The 21,620-nt window shown below is 33.6% G+C and overlaps 1 protein-coding gene across 2 annotated transcripts in view; it reads left to right on the forward strand.

Moving 5' to 3' along the window:
• Nucleotides 1–1,437: 1,437 nt before the first annotated feature.
• LOC128994989 (uncharacterized) overlaps nucleotides 1,438–21,620 on the forward strand; it is a 39,694-nt gene continuing 19,511 nt past the window's right edge. For both annotated transcript variants that reach the window (XM_054419851.1, XM_054419852.1), the window contains exon 1: nucleotides 1,438–1,463. The gene's annotated coding sequence lies outside the window, so the exon portion shown is untranslated. The remainder of the gene's footprint in view (nucleotides 1,464–21,620) is intronic.

The raw sequence follows: 21,620 nt of genomic DNA on the forward strand, positions 1-21,620 counted from the left end.
GACGTACTATAAACTTGTGGTATTGTTTGGTTGCAGATGAGACGATGTTTTATAAATAGGAAAATCCCGACTACGTTTAGAAACTAGCAAAAACAAACATTCGAATTTAACAAACTTTTCTGGAACATAAACTAAATTTTAAATAAATTACTTATGAAATATCAAAACATATTTTACTTAAACATGATTCCAACCAAAAGCCAATGCTTACATTAGCATATACCGATTTTACTGTTGTTTAAAAATGTAAATACCTAAACGAGGTTGATAACGTTATACAGTACTGTATTTAAAACATTATGAACATTTTGTCAGATTTGTGATTTTATATGGGATCATAACCATCATCTTCTCATGTTAAATACCTGTTTTTAACGTAACGCCCATGGATATCTAACTTGAATAAGTATTTATTATAAGCGTTCTGAAATTAAAATACCTTTAAATAAATGGATACCTTTAGTTTTTTAAACTAAAAGAAATAGAATAAACCTAGTATTTTCGTATTGTATAACTGGGTAAAAGTGTTGCTAGAAGGGTCGTCTTCAAATAAGGGCATAACTAGCCAGAGGATCAATACTGGAGCTCGGTCTCCATTTGTCATTGGATCGTTGATTAATGATGCTTTCTAACAACAGATCGACGTTGGATAGGAACAACACCTGGACTGACCGTTTCCTTTACAAAACATTACAAAATAATTCTGGCGTTTAGGTCCACAATTTAAAATAAGGCAATAAGAAATCAGATTATTTTTCTGCAAATGTTTAAGTAATTGTTTTATTAACCAAGTTGTTAAAACGTTTAGTTATTCAAATATAAACAAGAACAATATATTAATTGGTAATCAACATCGAATCCAGATATTTGTCACAAAAATGCTCCATTTCCCACGTTATATTAATACTTTACTTGTGAAGAGAATCGATGGACCAAAGAGAAGTAAGGTATCTTAATTCTCTTTGGTTATACTTCTCTCGTTTAAAATACATCGTACTTCACATATGAAAAATCAGACCATAACCCCTTCGCCAATACTTTGAGCTATTTGTATGGTGGCCCTTATCATTGTACTGTACCGACATTATTTGTAAATGCATTAAATTAATGGATTTATCGAGAGTATATTCAGTATATACAGATATTCAAGAATAAACAAAAACAACAAAACAGTTGGGTCAATATTTTGCATATTGTTGAACGCGAATAGGATTATTGGTTCCTAATTATTAGCCATGGCCTTATAAATTAATAGATAATTATGTAACAATCCAAAAACTACGACCTTGAACTTTACTCCATTGATGATACAAAGGTAAAACAGATACTTAGGCTTTGTCAGCAGGGTGCCATCGTGGGGAGGGGGGCATCTTCACTTTCCCTTTCGGTGCGAATATATAAATATAGGTGCTGCAGCGCGTCTGTCTGTCTGTCTGTTTCTGTCGTGTGGATAACCCTAGCTGGTAAGTAAGTCTTTACATTATTTTATATGAAAAAAAAACCGGCGTTTATTGGTCATCAATGATTGTTTGGAGAAACACATGATGTGGTTTGGTCACATTGTTGAGGATTTATGGTAGTGAAAGAATGGTTTTTATTCTTGTTTGATTATCGGTTGTTTTAGTCTTTTTAGACCATCAAATTACGAATATACTGGAATTAGAACTGTTCAATGTATATACAATTAGTAATATTTTGGTTGGGTCATACCATTTAAAAGTTAAAATGGGAAATACCAATTAAAAGTTAGGAGTTATATTATTTATTTATCAACAAGAGATTCTATCAACAAAGTGGTAAAACAGTAATAAACCCTTAAATTTAAACACACATTTTTCGTTATGTATAATATTGTCTGTGTAAGCGACTTCCAACATTTTTCTTTATGCAATGCTTTACTGAACACGGTGTTTTATTACTTTAAATACAAATGCATTTACAGATTAGTATGGGTGTAAATAAACTTTAAATATGTACTTAGAAACATAAAACATATTCTTTAAAACAATTTTAAGACTTTCAACATAAAATGTTATTTATAAAGGGACCAATGCACATTTTTAACTATCAATATTTTAAATGAAACTTTTATTATCAAAGTATGCATTATTCTAGCTTTAAAACTGCAGTTCATTATTTTTATATTACAAAAATTTACTTTGCTCGTACGTAATTTTCCATGAAGAAATATCACGTTGGATATTATTATTATTATTATTATTATTATTCTGGAAATACACTTATTGTCATATATCGACATAGGCACGTTTGTATTGCCACAATCATTGATAGTAAAACATTTTATCATACAAATTTAACAAAAGGCATTACAGGCGTGTTAATTTTGAACCCAAGATATACATATGGTATACATATGGTATATGGTATTCTTCAATTGTAACAAATTGCGATTCTGAAAAGCACATCTTCGATTGAGCGTTCATACAGGCAGCTATTAAAATTTTTAAAATATTAAAAATGCAATGGAAATAGTACTATGATATGAAAGTTCTAAATATCATCCGTAAATACCTCTCAGTATGCTTTAATACATAATGCACCTATTATTGACAAAATTATCGTATATTTGCGTATAGTATTTAAAGTGATAGTAAACACCGGTCTTATGTTAGAATACTAATGCAATTTAAAGGCTAGACGTTAATGCAGAATCAAACCAATGTTGAAAATGTGTATCTATCTATGAACCTTAGCTCAAACTATTCATTAGAATTATGATGTGAGAAACTGTATAATTGATTTATTATTAATATTTTTTATCAAGGTGTAATATATGATCCATATACAACACGCTGTATAAATTACTAAGTTTGAATAATATTTTTATTTTAATATAGCGAGTATCAAAGTAGTTTTAAATAACAAGCAGAGAGTGAATCCTGGAGAACCTAGAACCACAGATATTGTAAATCTATACAATTATAAAACTGAGGTGGTGTCTGTCTGTCTGAGCAGCTCTCACGATTAAAGTACCAAACAAATACAGACCAAATTAACCACAAAAGTGGTCCATGTACCTAGGAACGTCATAGGTCTATTCACTACCTTTGGTTCCCCCCGGACTTCGCCCCATGGATGCCCAAAGTTTTGAGGTGAGGTTTTCAAAAGTAAATATTAATTGGTCTCCATGGCAGAATGAGAAAACTCATGTTTATCTTTGCTTTGGCATTTCAATGTAAACAAGAACCGCCAAATGCACATTTCACAATTTCAGACAGCTGATCCAAAGAGATATATTTTACACAACTACTAGCTGTTACCCACTGGCTTCAATCCGTTTGACGTCATAAGTTGCTTTTCATAAAACTATTTATTAGTTAACTTAAGCTGAAATAAACAAAACAAAATACAGTAATACAAACAAATAATCACATGATCTTAATAAAGTAATAAATTGAAATTATAACTAATAAATAAGTACAGCGGAGGTATTTATAACATGAGGTATATGGAAAATTCCCTTTAGACAGTAATTACACAATTTATAAAATAACAGATAGTTTTGCGCAAGGTTTCTCGTCATAACAAACATTTTAAGTATACGGTTCATGGATGGGGGTGTGACTTGTAGTTTTCTCAAAAGTGCATGAGTACATTGGGATTTATATATGGATGTGGTAGGATTATTTAATCTAAAACTTCATCATAGATTATTTATTCTAAATGTATGTCAATGATAATGAAACGGATTTTTCTTCCCGTTGCGAAGTACGGGTACAGCAGCTAGTGCAATGATAAAAATACACTCGTATTGCTAAAATTGCATATCATTGTATTATTTCCATTACATTTTTAATATTTTTAAAATTTAAATAGCTGCCTGTCTGAACGCTCAATCCAAGATTTTATCTTTTCAGAATCACAATTTTTAACAATTGAAGAATTGTATACCGTATGTATGTCTTGGGTTCAAAATTAACACACCTGTTATGCCTTTTAGCGAATTTCCCTATAGGGAAGTAGCTATTACCGTAGGTGGCACGGTAAGACCTAGACCCGGGACCGATTTACTTTTTCATTTTGATGTCCCCAGAGGCCAAAAACACCATTTGTTCAAATTTTTATTAATGTATATATATATAGACTTATATATATATATATATATATATATATATATATTATACGTCCGTGAACGCGATAACTTGAATAATTTTTGTCCAATTTTGATGAAATTTGGTTTAAAGGTGTAAAGCGGGATAAACTTGAATGAGTTCGCGAACCAGCATGATTGGACCATGGGAACGTTGGCTTAACGGGGGGTTTTATGGGGCAAAAATTGGTTTTTCTCACTTTTGACCCTCAATACACAAATTTTCCCAATTTCTCTTTAGACCTTTTTAAAGAGCTTAAAAAAACAATTAATTTAGTATATAAAAGTATTTTTGTTCGGTTAATAGTAACGGAGAAAATTAAAAATATTTTAAATTTAAAATTCCCATGTTATTCTTATGGAGAATATTGTCAAATGTTGTAGTTTGCTTGTTTATGGATATATTTTGTATTTTGATCAAATTTATTTATTTTGTACTAAGCTATCAATATTTTACAAAAAAAAACACACTTTATTAGTTTCCTTGTAGCAGCAAACCTAGGTACTCGTTAAACCTAATGTTATTAAAATATATTTAATTGAAAATCAATTAAGACAAATGGAAATTCGCTTAGTCGGCAGGTTTGCTGCGGCGGGGGTATTGTTAAATTTGTATGATAAAATGTACAGTTGATAAAATTATTTACTATCAAAATGTGATCTGTTCACAATATTAAACAAAAAAATTATGTTACTTAGACTTGTTAAGAACGTATCTGTTAGAAAAGCATACACCAAACGTAATTTCCAGCATTCATAATATATTGTGCAATGGCCTCAGAAGGTTTATAACAAACTAAAATTTAATACAGCTTACATGAGCTAACTCAAGACGTTGTTTCGAGTGAATTGTATGTTTTTGAATGAGCCACGACAAATTTAATCTTATTGGACTGTGGACTGATACTGGTAAAGTGTGTGCATCCTAATATTTACACAAAATAGTTCCTTCTGCAAATCGCTAAAACCTGCTAAAGCGGTGGGAATGGCGACTAAGCGGCAAGCGATTACCTTAGCTTTGACCACACTCGCCGTCACATAATGGTAACTATTACGCGGGTGTTAGTTGCTCATTAGGGTCTCTGACCGCTGTATTGTACGGTCATCTGCACAAAACTGTCTGTCTGTCTGTCTGCACACACTTTACCTCATTTCTCCATCTTCCAACTTCCTCCACATTCTAACTTGTTTAGGCCTACTGTTGACAAAAGCCTGGGACGTTTTAGACTGAAATTTGATGAATAAAAAAATCCTGTCTGGAGGGTGTTAGTGGGTAATCATTCATTATCCTTTACTTTATCTTCCTCCATTTTCAAATGCGTTTATTGTTTGTAATAGCTTGAGCCGTTTTGGGATTGAAAATAGTTTCAGTTTTGAAAAATTTTGTCTTGAGAATTTCATTGCGGTTGAATAAATTATCCTTCGCTATATTCAGTTCCATTTTCAAAACACGTTTACTGTTGTCAAACACTTTAGAAGTTTTGGAACTAAACTGGTTTAGAATGTTTATATGGCTTTAATAATCCAATAAAATGACTCTAGTGTCTGATTTGAATTTGCTTATATAGCTGGCAACAGTGATAGTCATACAAGGATCAAAATAAGGGTAAAATGGTTTAGCTATCAAAGTGTAAAGAAATAAAAAATCAATGGTTTCGCAGAAATGTACCGGTATATTAGGAAACCTTCTTCAGTGAGTTAAATACCTAATCATTACATAAGCAGTCATAAATTAATTAATTGTACAAGTTACTTCCGAGAATGAATCAAAACTGGTATCAAGTTGTAACTTACTAAGCTTTTAACTACATTTTAGGATAAGCAGTTTTAATTTAGCATCTTTAAATTAAAATCAAACATAAATTTATTTAATTTGTGCATACGTGTTTTAGAATAAGATTGCACAATTTAAAGAGATAGAAATATGCTCTTATTGAGGGAGAATTTAAATTATCAATGCCTGGTGTTTTGTTTCAACTGCAACCATAGATTTAAGGAACCCAAACTATCGGTTTTTATGTTAAAGTATTCATTGTTTTTTATAGTTTCTTAGTAAACATAACCTCAAATTTGAAAGGTTTTGACTATGCTTTGTCTATTAACAACTAATTTTAATCAGCCTCTTTTGACTACAGCTGTGGCATTCAAAGTAACATTTTGTTCACTAGAATTAGTTTGTGAAACAGCTGATTTCCCAGTATTTTACCTTCCACTACTTTTCTCACTACTTTTAGCCACTAAATGGAGAGTAGCCTATTTTTCGTTTGCCTAATTTGAAGTTGACATTTGGCAATCACATTCTTTATCACGTCACGTCGCGCAGCCCAGCAACAAAACTAAAACATCCTAACCTCAATGATGTAAGTAGGGTTGCTAAGCACAATTATATTTTAGTTGTCAAATTCCAAAAATGGTGGACAATATATATTGTGCAATTCGAGATAAAAGTGTCGTTTTGAACACGATAATATTGACACTCTTGGAATGCCTCGTGCAATTTTTTCTCATGTTTAAAAAGACCCACTTTGTTCACTAATTGCACAAATAAAAATTTTTGTGTATCAAGATGTTTTGGTCATTAGAATATTGTGTAATTTTTGTGTATTTTAATAACGTGTGATTCATATACGCCTCAAACTTTGAACAAAATGTAGTTTCTCGTCCAAACCACATTAATTTTCTATTACTATATACATACAGTATTACATATTGCTTATTAAATATTACTACTCAATTCATATTATTATATTAATTCTCGAATACAGCTCGCATTAGCAGTTTTAAACAAACCAAGTCTGCTATTTATATTGCATTTTTCCCCTAACAAAGTGTTCAGCCCAATGGATCTCGTATACTTAACACTATTAAGAGGTGGATAGGTCGAAAATAGCTTTGTGTCAATTTAGCTAGTAGGTCTTGTAATCAATTATCAATTATCATATATAAATCAGATGGAGATGCCACCTGGGTGTGTATTTGAACCCAAATTATGAGTGATGGATGAGTGTAAGAATGGTATAAGATATCCTTTGTAGCTTTGTTGCTGTAAGATCAGCTGTTTAGTAAGGATAATTTATTTAGAGCCCAATGATCAGGAACAGCTGGGTCCAGTTACGAACCATCAGAAAGCTACTCACTTTTCTCTCTAGATAGACCTGTCAATATTTGGATTGTAGACGATCACTGTTGCCACTCAGCTACCCAGCCATTCAAAATAGGTGAATAGAAAGCAAACAGTTCAAATTCATTTCACCTAGATCTTATAACCATAATAATACTGAAATGCAAGAAGGAAAGAGTAGTTCCCTAACATTCTCTGCATATAACTTGACTTGTTTCTACTAATTGTTACGTACTGTGAGCAGTTAAGTGACCTGAGGAAGTAAATGCTCGGAAAGTGACAGTGAAGTGATGTACAAATGCATATTGCATAGTTGTAACTGCAGCAGGAATTAGCAAACACTGGGACACAATGATGCTCATCAGCGGAAGAAAGTGACGAGCTCCCATCGCTACTTCCGGTTATAATTACCACCATGGGACGCAGCTTCTCCATAGAGTAATCACTGACACATCGCACATAGAGTAAGCGAATTTTTGAACATGTATTAATCATTTTTGTTAAATTTTTACTTTGAATGTAAGGGGGTATTTTTGTTGAATAACGTAGCTCATGTTATTGTACAATTCATCTACAACTAGTAGAACACAGGTCTAAAGTAGTTCAAGATGTAAATAAAGTGTTTACTACTATAGGGACACAACTTCCCTAATCACTGACCCATCGAATAAAAGCGAATTTCGAACATATAGAAATTATAGATTTATCTTGATCTTTACGTATTCGTCTAATATGTAGGGCCTGTTTTGCTAAAACTTTAATTGCGGTCACTTCTCGTATTGTTAAACATTAATTAGCATAAAAGAGTAGTTTTTGAAGAAATTTATCTTAATTCCCACTACCTTACTTTTTTGTTGGTTCATATTTAAGTGTCTATTTACATTAATATTACTTAAATTGGCTTTGGTTTTTAGGCTTATTTCTTGATCCTTCTGGATTCTTAAAAAAGTGCAACCACTTACGTTATGAAAATGATGGGGTAGATAAAATTAGTCTAAGTATTTAAAAGTTAAATACATTGGAAGTATTTAATATCAAGTAGCATGTCTACCAATCAACCACCCATTAATTACTTGTTTCTGGCTTTCAATCCAAAACCATCTTAAACCGTACTAAGTTTTAAAGCAGCAGTCAATAATAAAATCCAAATCAAATTAAAATGAGTCATAAAAACCAACGTGTAGAAATAATTATTTTCCTACAGTTACCTAACAATGTACATGTTCTCTCACTGATTTGAGAAAGCAAAGTGGCCAATTCACTCATCAGTGAGACAATGTTAACATTGTCTCACTCTAATTACTTTGTCTCACTCCAGATTTTCAACGTGAAGGCACGAAATAATGAGCGCGCAACATGCAGGCAACGTCGTATGCGCGCGAAATACGTTGGCAGCACTGGCTGTAAATCAGCTGGTCAGCTGTTGTACTGTTGTATTTGTCACTTCACATTAAATGTTATATTAAAAGTTCACTTCTGTGTAAAAATAGGTTATGTTTCTTCACCAATTTATTTGTTTTATGGTAACTGTAGGAAAAGTATAATGTGCAACTCGAGTTCAAAGTACAATTGCCTCACTCGAGAAACCATTCCTCACTCGCCTACGGATCGTGAGTAAGGATTTCTCTCGAGTGAGTCAATTGCTCACTTTTCTCACTAGTTGCACAAATAACTATTAGTGATCATTCATGGAGAACATTTTTCTGATGTCGACATCATTGCCCAGCTGATAGACACTATAACAAGATCAGCTGTGCTCGCAGTCAAACACCCGGTCGCCGAATTCTACGGAAGACGTCACTTTCAGTTTCTAAACAGCTTGCCCTTCCGTCCGACTCGCATTTCATATTTCATTGTGTAAAACCGCAAATATAATCGGCTAGCCTAGGAACTACACTTGGACGATGCTGCCATGATGTATTTGGAACAGAAACATTGACTTTGGATACAGCAGTCTGCAAATAAACTTCTTGTCCTATTATGTATAAAATTGCAACCCTGTTTTATTTGTTTTACGTTGATAACATTTGAATGCTCGTAAGTTGACTAAATATTTTCTCTACTTAAGGCTAAATTTTGTAATGCGTTCTTACTAGTTGGTTATAAATTCTGGGAGACCAGTTTTGGTCAAATCTGTTTTATGTTGGTGAAATAATATGTGATATGTTATATATAAATAAATATATAAATAATGTGATATGTTAGTTAAATAATTAGATAGGATGGAAGGATATCATAAATTAATTGCATTCATTTGAACCATGATGATGGAAAATCTTCACCCATAAGATACATTTATATCTTGGGGAAAACTAAGTTTTATATGCCACCATCTCACCATTTTAACATTCTGAATTAGAGTAGGTCCACAATCATTTTGGTAAAACGCATATCAAAACATGTTGTACATTTGACGAATCAAACCCACCCCTCTCCTATTAAAGCCCTACGATAGGCTAGTAAAAACGTCCAAGTCAAACACTGAAATATTTGCTGCAGCAGATTACTTGGTGCTTGCCCAACATAATGATGGTGATTATATGTTTAAACGCCCGCATATGCTGTAACCAATGACGGTGACTTCACATAAACTATGACTTGTGTTTCCTTCGTTTTCTCATTTCCTTTCATGTGTTTCAATTATTTATTGACTGATTTAGTTTCAACAGATTGAACATGATCCTATAATTAAACATAGATAGAAGTGCAACCATTTAGTTTAGTTTGTTAGTATGTGTTGTTGTAGCTAAAGTATGTTTACCGTCTTTCCGGTATAAGTTTATGTACATGTATATAGAGTGAGTTTTAAGGGTTTCGACTGTTCCAATACCAAATCGTAAAAACATCAATGTCATCGAAACACAAATATTATTTTCTTGTTATTACGCCAACTTTAAAACTACTGTACCTATCATATATGCTATCATGTTTTTTTTTTTTAAGTTATGGTATTACCTAAAGTAGAATAGTTTTAAAAACATCCTTCGCTATGTGTAGTTAAGATAAAATTGCACCGTAAGTCTAATGGTTCATATCCTTCCAAAAACCAATGGCTTTTAGTAGGAATAAACAGCTGAGGAAGCATGCGAATTTAATTATTCTGTCTATGTTTTTAGTTATGTGACATTTTCGTTACCCGTTTGTTATGGGCCGTCTTTTAAGCTTGGTATACATGTATAGAAAACACGAAAGGATATGTTCTTAGACGATAAGAAACTCCCTTGTACTGGAGAACCCTTTCTCATCTAAAAGTAATTAGATAAATACTAAAACATCACAAAACGACATGTATATGGACCAGTTGCTAACTATTTTATTTTTTTTTATTTTTTATTTTTATTTAAAGGAAAGTAATTATTGTTGAATAAACCGCTCGTGGGGTTTGCTACAGTCTAAAATTGTATTTTCTCCCTTAGCAAAGTAGATACTAGCATAGATTAAACATGTAAGAAACAATTAATTATAATCAGCACAATCTTTCGGAGGCTAAAATAGTTAATTTAATTTACATGTTAAAACCACAGTACAATTTTGACATGGAAATTGGATACTGAAAGTTGAAGATTTTTATTTTCTCGTAAATATCATCTATATCTGGTATATTTGTTTGAACTCAATTATTCGCAGACTAACTGTGGATGTGACATTGGTCATTAACCAATTTAGATCTTCTAGTCTTTTTTCTGTCTTAGCCAAGTACTATTACACTGCAAGTTTACTATGCCTAACAAATGGATTTCGTGATGCCGCGTGGGATATAATTGACACGGTAAAGAATCGACCACACGACCTTAGCTTTCCACTTTCTTTGCTTTTACTGTCGATAAATGCTAAATTATGGTCTAGGGAATATCGAATTACGCATTGTGTGTAATCCAAATCAGTAAGTGGTAACATGCGTTAGCTAACGAATGTGTTGACCTTTTGTGTTCAGTTATGTTTCGCAGACATAAAACGATTTTATGTCCGAATTAATGATGTGCTAGTGCTATAGCTCAGACAAGGGAATAGAGTGTTTCGTTTTTGGAGCGGATGACCATTTAGAGATTGTTACGGTGTTTAACCCTACTATAAACAACTCCATAGATGTCACTTCATTCGTAAAAGCTCACTGATATGCTTTTCTTCAAAGAGTTGGACATATAAAAGTATAAAAAAACGGCGAATTTATAATAATCCAAAAATTACCAAAACTTATTTTACAAAAAAGTGAACTAACAATACATTAAATAAGACAGTAAAAGGAGGATCAGTTAGGGGTATTGCAGACCAAATTGAATTCAAAAGAGTGATTGGTAAGAATTTATATTTCTCTTTACTAATTAATTATTTGACTAATTAACTAGCCAGCGCCAAATTGAAAGCCCAGCGATCAGGGACGGCCGAGTCCAGTGTTGATATGATCCATCAAAAAGCTAAATGTCTTTGCTCGGAATCGAATCAGCAACCTTCCGTTTACCAAGCGGATAGTGTGACTTTTGGCTCAGTTTTAACTCAGTTTTAGAAGCAAAAAATCACTCTTGTGATTCAAAAAAACCCCAAGCTTAACGATGATACAAAATTATCATAACGAGCATAATAAATCACACCACATTATGTTGTGTGGTTCAAAATAATAAAAAAAAAAACTGTTAAACTAACATCGCGTGTCCACAAAAATCCCAAGGACTCGTAATAAACTCTTAAATCCCATTCCGGTGAAAACACAGAAATTGTGGCACATCCACACAAAGCATTGTGAAATAGAGCACGTAATCAAATGTGGCTCAGTCTCAGTCTATTACAGCACAATTCTTTCCTCTTTTATCTCAGACTGAAGGTCTATTATGACGGTAGCATTGTTACCACTTATCTGGTATCGTCTGCACCACTATTACCGTATCGGTAACACAAGTCGGATCAAAGGCGAAGGAAAGGCCGCCGTATGAGTTCCCGCCGATTTGCATTGAATTACCGCCAAATTTACACATTTTTACACGAATTGCATAATAACACTTTCACTCACAGTTCCGCTTCCAGTGCCGCCCCCTCGTAGGTTTAAGTTATGGTGGTCTTCGGAAGACACTTGTATAATTGTGTAGCTATGTAGGTTGTGTAACCGAATATGGGTATATGGTGATTGTACTTTGAAAGTATCTTAACACATCCTACAACACTAAAAGCGTTGTTCGTTTTTAACGTTGGAGTATTTACAATAGAAGCGTGGGTATGGATGTTGCAGAACGTTCTAGAAAAACTTCACGACGCTCTCCAATTAGGTTTTTGTAACATCTCATAATAATCTTCATCTCGGAAGCAAAAACGTGAGTTTAAATTATACAAGGGTTCAAGGCTGCGCCAAATTGTACACCTTAGTCGTCTTTTGTTTTGCCTCTTCTGATTCTGCAAAAATGACCGCGTAAAATTGCCACCAATGATATTTTAGTCGTGTGTGAGAGTTCAAGGCCTCTAGCTAGCACAATTATATTTGTATTAAGCATGATATGCTTCTGTCATCACAAATCAAGAATAAGAAACGTGAAACCCCATTAACAATACTCAAGTTGTTATACAATTTTCTTGCAGGGACGTTAATAGAAAATTACATACCAAAACTAAGTGCTAAACAATTTAACCTAGATATGTCTCGATAAGAGTTTAAGTATATTTTGGATAAGTGTCAACTACCCATGATTGGTGTTGATCAGAATTATTGTAATTTACTAAATCAGTTTAAATCTAAAAGGCCTGAGTATAAAAACAAATTATATGAAATCTCGAACTAAAGTATTGTTTTTTAAGTAGTTAAAATACTCTTCAAACAAAAAACACTAATTTTATCAATTTTAGAGATCCAGTAGGCCTATGATTTTTCCTCGGACACCAGAATTACGTTTCGCAAACATCAGCAATTTCTGACTCCGCCTAAAATGAGCTTAACAAATAAAATATCCTATCAAAATGTGAATATCATATTATACCCTTGTATGAGCATGTTATTGTACAATTCATCTACAACTAGTAGAACACAGGTCTAAAGTAGTTCAAGATGTAAATAAAGTGTTTACTACTATAGGGACACAACTTCCCTAATCACTGACCCATCGAATAAAAGCGAATTTCGAACATATAGAAATTATAGATTTATCTTGATCTTTACGTATTCGTCTAATATGTAGGGCCTGTTTTGCTAAAACTTTAATTGCGGTCACTTCTCGTATTGTTAAACATTAATTAGCATAAAAGAGTAGTTTTTGAAGAAATTTATCTTAATTCCCACTACCTTACTTTTTTGTTGGTTCATATTTAAGTGTCTATTTACATTAATATTACTTAAATTGGCTTTGGTTTTTAGGCTTATTTCTTGATCCTTCTGGATTCTTAAAAAAGTGCAACCACTTACGTTATGAAAATGATGGGGTAGATAAAATTAGTCTAAGTATTTAAAAGTTAAATACATTGGAAGTATTTAATATCAAGTAGCATGTCTACCAATCAACCACCCATTAATTACTTGTTTCTGGCTTTCAATCCAAAACCATCTTAAACCGTACTAAGTTTTAAAGCAGCAGTCAATAATAAAATCCAAATCAAATTAAAATGAGTCATAAAAACCAACGTGTAGAAATAATTATTTTCCTACAGTTACCTAACAATGTACATGTTCTCTCACTGATTTGAGAAAGCAAAGTGGCCAATTCACTCATCAGTGAGACAATGTTAACATTGTCTCACTCTAATTACTTTGTCTCACTCCAGATTTTCAACGTGAAGGCACGAAATAATGAGCGCGCAACATGCAGGCAACGTCGTATGCGCGCGAAATACGTTGGCAGCACTGGCTGTAAATCAGCTGGTCAGCTGTTGTACTGTTGTATTTGTCACTTCACATTAAATGTTATATTAAAAGTTCACTTCTGTGTAAAAATAGGTTATGTTTCTTCACCAATTTATTTGTTTTATGGTAACTGTAGGAAAAGTATAATGTGCAACTCGAGTTCAAAGTACAATTGCCTCACTCGAGAAACCATTCCTCACTCGCCTACGGATCGTGAGTAAGGATTTCTCTCGAGTGAGTCAATTGCTCACTTTTCTCACTAGTTGCACAAATAACTATTAGTGATCATTCATGGAGAACATTTTTCTGATGTCGACATCATTGCCCAGCTGATAGACACTATAACAAGATCAGCTGTGCTCGCAGTCAAACACCCGGTCGCCGAATTCTACGGAAGACGTCACTTTCAGTTTCTAAACAGCTTGCCCTTCCGTCCGACTCGCATTTCATATTTCATTGTGTAAAACCGCAAATATAATCGGCTAGCCTAGGAACTACACTTGGACGATGCTGCCATGATGTATTTGGAACAGAAACATTGACTTTGGATACAGCAGTCTGCAAATAAACTTCTTGTCCTATTATGTATAAAATTGCAACCCTGTTTTATTTGTTTTACGTTGATAACATTTGAATGCTCGTAAGTTGACTAAATATTTTCTCTACTTAAGGCTAAATTTTGTAATGCGTTCTTACTAGTTGGTTATAAATTCTGGGAGACCAGTTTTGGTCAAATCTGTTTTATGTTGGTGAAATAATATGTGATATGTTATATATAAATAAATATATAAATAATGTGATATGTTAGTTAAATAATTAGATAGGATGGAAGGATATCATAAATTAATTGCATTCATTTGAACCATGATGATGGAAAATCTTCACCCATAAGATACATTTATATCTTGGGGAAAACTAAGTTTTATATGCCACCATCTCACCATTTTAACATTCTGAATTAGAGTAGGTCCACAATCATTTTGGTAAAACGCATATCAAAACATGTTGTACATTTGACGAATCAAACCCACCCCTCTCCTATTAAAGCCCTACGATAGGCTAGTAAAAACGTCCAAGTCAAACACTGAAATATTTGCTGCAGCAGATTACTTGGTGCTTGCCCAACATAATGATGGTGATTATATGTTTAAACGCCCGCATATGCTGTAACCAATGACGGTGACTTCACATAAACTATGACTTGTGTTTCCTTCGTTTTCTCATTTCCTTTCATGTGTTTCAATTATTTATTGACTGATTTAGTTTCAACAGATTGAACATGATCCTATAATTAAACATAGATAGAAGTGCAACCATTTAGTTTAGTTTGTTAGTATGTGTTGTTGTAGCTAAAGTATGTTTACCGTCTTTCCGGTATAAGTTTATGTACATGTATATAGAGTGAGTTTTAAGGGTTTCGACTGTTCCAATACCAAATCGTAAAAACATCAATGTCATCGAAACACAAATATTATTTTCTTGTTATTACGCCAACTTTAAAACTACTGTACCTATCATATATGCTATCATGTTTTTTTTTTTTAAGTTATGGTATTACCTAAAGTAGAATAGTTTTAAAAACATCCTTCGCTATGTGTAGTTAAGATAAAATTGCACCGTAAGTCTAATGGTTCATATCCTTCCAAAAACCAATGGCTTTTAGTAGGAATAAACAGCTGAGGAAGCATGCGAATTTAATTATTCTGTCTATGTTTTTAGTTATGTGACATTTTCGTTACCCGTTTGTTATGGGCCGTCTTTTAAGCTTGGTATACATGTATAGAAAACACGAAAGGATATGTTCTTAGACGATAAGAAACTCCCTTGTACTGGAGAACCCTTTCTCATCTAAAAGTAATTAGATAAATACTAAAACATCACAAAACGACATGTATATGGACCAGTTGCTAACTATTTTATTTTTTTTTATTTTTTATTTTTATTTAAAGGAAAGTAATTATTGTTGAATAAACCGCTCGTGGGGTTTGCTACAGTCTAAAATTGTATTTTCTCCCTTAGCAAAGTAGATACTAGCATAGATTAAACATGTAAGAAACAATTAATTATAATCAGCACAATCTTTCGGAGGCTAAAATAGTTAATTTAATTTACATGTTAAAACCACAGTACAATTTTGACATGGAAATTGGATACTGAAAGTTGAAGATTTTTATTTTCTCGTAAATATCATCTATATCTGGTATATTTGTTTGAACTCAATTATTCGCAGACTAACTGTGGATGTGACATTGGTCATTAACCAATTTAGATCTTCTAGTCTTTTTTCTGTCTTAGCCAAGTACTATTACACTGCAAGTTTACTATGCCTAACAAATGGATTTCGTGATGCCGCGTGGGATATAATTGACACGGTAAAGAATCGACCACACGACCTTAGCTTTCCACTTTCTTTGCTTTTACTGTCGATAAATGCTAAATTATGGTCTAGGGAATATCGAATTACGCATTGTGTGTAATCCAAATCAGTAAGTGGTAACATGCGTTAGCTAACGAATGTGTTGACCTTTTGTGTTCAGTTATGTTTCGCAGACATAAAACGATTTTATGTCCGAATTAATGATGTGCTAGTGCTATAGCTCAGACAAGGGAATAGAGTGTTTCGTTTTTGGAGCGGATGACCATTTAGAGATTGTTACGGTGTTTAACCCTACTATAAACAACTCCATAGATGTCACTTCATTCGTAAAAGCTCACTGATATGCTTTTCTTCAAAGAGTTGGACATATAAAAGTATAAAAAAACGGCGAATTTATAATAATCCAAAAATTACCAAAACTTATTTTACAAAAAAGTGAACTAACAATACATTAAATAAGACAGTAAAAGGAGGATCAGTTAGGGGTATTGCAGACCAAATTGAATTCAAAAGAGTGATTGGTAAGAATTTATATTTCTCTTTACTAATTAATTATTTGACTAATTAACTAGCCAGCGCCAAATTGAAAGCCCAGCGATCAGGGACGGCCGAGTCCAGTGTTGATATGATCCATCAAAAAGCTAAATGTCTTTGCTCGGAATCGAATCAGCAACCTTCCGTTTACCAAGCGGATAGTGTGACTTTTGGCTCAGTTTTAACTCAGTTTTAGAAGCAAAAAATCACTCTTGTGATTCAAAAAAACCCCAAGCTTAACGATGATACAAAATTATCATAACGAGCATAATAAATCACACCACATTATGTTGTGTGGTTCAAAATAATAAAAAAAAAAACTGTTAAACTAACATCGCGTGTCCACAAAAATCCCAAGGACTCGTAATAAACTCTTAAATCCCATTCCGGTGAAAACACAGAAATTGTGGCACATCCACACAAAGCATTGTGAAATAGAGCACGTAATCAAATGTGGCTCAGTCTCAGTCTATTACAGCACAATTCTTTCCTCTTTTATCTCAGACTGAAGGTCTATTATGACGGTAGCATTGTTACCACTTATCTGGTATCGTCTGCACCACTATTACCGTATCGGTAACACAAGTCGGATCAAAGGCGAAGGAAAGGCCGCCGTATGAGTTCCCGCCGATTTGCATTGAATTACCGCCAAATTTACACATTTTTACACGAATTGCATAATAACACTTTCACTCACAGTTCCGCTTCCAGTGCCGCCCCCTCGTAGGTTTAAGTTATGGTGGTCTTCGGAAGACACTTGTATAATTGTGTAGCTATGTAGGTTGTGTAACCGAATATGGGTATATGGTGATTGTACTTTGAAAGTATCTTAACACATCCTACAACACTAAAAGCGTTGTTCGTTTTTAACGTTGGAGTATTTACAATAGAAGCGTGGGTATGGATGTTGCAGAACGTTCTAGAAAAACTTCACGACGCTCTCCAATTAGGTTTTTGTAACATCTCATAATAATCTTCATCTCGGAAGCAAAAACGTGAGTTTAAATTATACAAGGGTTCAAGGCTGCGCCAAATTGTACACCTTAGTCGTCTTTTGTTTTGCCTCTTCTGATTCTGCAAAAATGACCGCGTAAAATTGCCACCAATGATATTTTAGTCGTGTGTGAGAGTTCAAGGCCTCTAGCTAGCACAATTATATTTGTATTAAGCATGATATGCTTCTGTCATCACAAATCAAGAATAAGAAACGTGAAACCCCATTAACAATACTCAAGTTGTTATACAATTTTCTTGCAGGGACGTTAATAGAAAATTACATACCAAAACTAAGTGCTAAACAATTTAACCTAGATATGTCTCGATAAGAGTTTAAGTATATTTTGGATAAGTGTCAACTACCCATGATTGGTGTTGATCAGAATTATTGTAATTTACTAAATCAGTTTAAATCTAAAAGGCCTGAGTATAAAAACAAATTATATGAAATCTCGAACTAAAGTATTGTTTTTTAAGTAGTTAAAATACTCTTCAAACAAAAAACACTAATTTTATCAATTTTAGAGATCCAGTAGGCCTATGATTTTTCCTCGGACACCAGAATTACGTTTCGCAAACATCAGCAATTTCTGACTCCGCCTAAAATGAGCTTAACAAATAAAATATCCTATCAAAATGTGAATATCATATTATACCCTTGTATGAGCAATGTTTGCTTGTATATTTGCTTGCTTGCTTGCACAAAGATATCGAAAATGGCTTCGGCGATTTCCTTAAAATGTAAATAATTTATTTCTGGCCTAAAACGTGTTTACCGCAGTTGAAACTGTAAAAAGAAAATCTAATTACTGTACATAAAAAAATGAAATTGAAAGTCAAATATTTTTAACATTAGCCTTACGGGTTGCCAAGTAACCATGTTGGTTGAAGGAAATAACAAGAAAAAAGTAAACAAACTACTTGTAACATGTGTTTATAACAAGCCATCCACAGTATTATACTAGCAAATTACAAAATACAGTACAAAGGAAAACATCATTTGTTTTTATTGAGCGAAGATTACTCGATATAGGGGTACAATGGAAATAAACTATACCGAGCCATGGCTCGGTTCCCTGGTAGCCTACTACATTTCTGAATTGACCTCGGAATGAATGATTATTAAGGTACTAATAAATAATAACTTAATTTCCATAATCTGAATGTGATGGGTCATATTTAAACACAATTTCTTTTCAACAAAAATAAATGAAGCTATAAACAGAAGTCCAATAAGAATGCCAATAGCCTGAGACGAGGATGGAATATTCATAGCAGACATTTAGACGCCCACACCAAGGCGGTGACTGGAGATTTCACTATTAGAGAAATTCACATTTTAAACAATGATTCGTCAGATGCCGAGAGAGTTGAGATCCACTACGAACAAGTCAGCTGTTCAACAAACAGTTCGTCAGCTGGATTTGATCATACTTTGTCTTTGCTTCTAGAGATCGCAAAATTATGTCCACGTACCGGGCTAGTGACGGAAGGTTGTCTCTAGATTTTACAAAACTTGAATCTTCTGCCTGGAAAGTGATCAGAACTTTTTCTAGAATTTTTAAATAATTTGATAGAATTTTATTCATGCGACAAGTGAACTTAACCCCAGTTTGGTAAAACTCCATTCTTTTTCTGCAAAGTGATAAGAATATTTGTCTTTAAATTTCACAAGACAGGATTCTTCCATTCGATAAGTGCTCATAATGTTCTACAAATTTGGCAAAACTAATTTTTTGTGTCCACCAAGTGATCACAACTTTTATCTAGACAAATCTTAGGATAAATACGTTATACATAAATAATCCTACTCTATGCGTGTGGATCTTTGCTACGCATGTTTTTGTAATCATTTCATGAACATTTTGGTCTCATGACAAGTATAATCTTAAGTTTCGAGTGGCAGGCTTACAATGTGGGCGACTTCCTTACTCTTCTCATTTTCATCTTCTTCACACACTTGATTACTAATTACTGTCACTATCATTAGCAATTTCAAAGGTATCTTCCGTTAATCACCCCGTGGTACAAAAGCATTCACACCGTTCTCATCAGAGTTTTTGAAAGCTTATCCCAATGATCATCCAGTCTTTAAACCAACCAACCTCTTCCCAGTGTTCTAACAGGTGATTACAACCTTACTCGCTAATGTTGATGAACCACAGTTGCACAATATCATTGTACCACAACAATCAGAAGCCCCTGTGGATCAGCTGATCATGCTGTGCAAAGACAAACAACGGCACTCGATTAACCGAAGGCGAAAGTGAATCATTATCGATATTGTGCGATAGACAAAGATCGATATCGCAAGTTGGGGAATCGATTCATCGGGTGAAAGCGACCTTTCCGACCTCACTTTCCGTGGTCACGATGCGCAAGTGGCATGCTCATTGTCAAGATCACACTGCGCGTGCTTGCGCTGTCAAAGCGCAATCGTATTGCGCGCCCACGGCCGTATGCATTGTTGTGGAACTTATCTGTAATGGACTGGTACCGATACAGTTCTTTGACTTAAATTATAAATGCATTTAAACCATCTGTTGCCATAAATAGCCGGGTAGCTGAGTGGTTTTACATAGTGCTTTTATAGTGCTTGCCTATATAATCAATAGGTCGGTTTTATTGTGAGAATAGTCTGTAGATTTTTGATGGTTCGAAATTGGGCCAGATGTCTTTGATAACTTATAATCCAAATATGAAATGGTCCTGGCTTAAATAGCTTATCTGTGTGGACAAAACTATAGATGCATCTTACTTAATTCTACAGTTATTCTTTCATTGGGTAAAAATACCCCCAGTTGCGTCCCTATCTTAATTGGTAATAATTATGGCTGGTACATATTTATTTAAATATCTATAGCTTTCGTAAACGATAATTCTCACAACGATTAGTTTTTCAAATTCTCTAATTGCTATTGAATCTGGTTGAAACGTTTAAAAATGTATGACGAAATCTAAGATTAATCCGATAGAAAGGATGACTAACGTTGCACCCATAAATTTGGATTTACGATTTTTTTAAATATTACCCATCCTTTAATTTAGCTTACAAATCCACGCAATTTAATTCGTACATTTCATTATTTAGATCTCATTTAACACCTTTAGGTCACAGAGATATACTAAAATGTCAAACTCATTTCTCCCATTTTCCTCTTGTATGAAAAAATCCATGTAATTCCTTTTTTGGATACACAAGATAAAATTTAATGAAAATATAACTCCATTATTAAATTTGATTACCAGACACCATGATTAAAAACATAACAAATTATAACTTTTGCATATTCCTCCTAGATGCGAATCTAAGTACTCTTGGAGGATATAATATTATTTACATCAAACCTGGATCCAAAGGTGAATTCCCTTTATTTGTTAACCTATAAGATTAAAAGAATACAATAAGACAACTATAATTTAGTAGTATACATGTTTGCTGCAATAGTTATTTTTTTATGGGGAGGAAGTAAAAATGCATTTACGCACACTGAGATGCTCAATGGCCTCTCAGTAGTGCCGGACTAACGCGGGCTCAATGTCCACGGACTACCGGCAAAAAACCCCTCATCTCCTAGGACACCAGCCTGGAACTGTTTGGCACATTACTTCGGGCTAGGCCTTTTAAACTACGCCACTAGGGCTTTCCTTCCAGTTTCCTCAA

The sequence above is a fragment of the Macrosteles quadrilineatus genome, unplaced genomic scaffold (assembly GCF_028750875.1).
Source record: "Macrosteles quadrilineatus isolate MER2022 unplaced genomic scaffold, UCM_ALF_1.0 Scaffold_5__1_contigs__length_97177068, whole genome shotgun sequence".
NCBI classification, from domain to species: Eukaryota; Metazoa; Arthropoda; class Insecta; order Hemiptera; family Cicadellidae; genus Macrosteles; species Macrosteles quadrilineatus.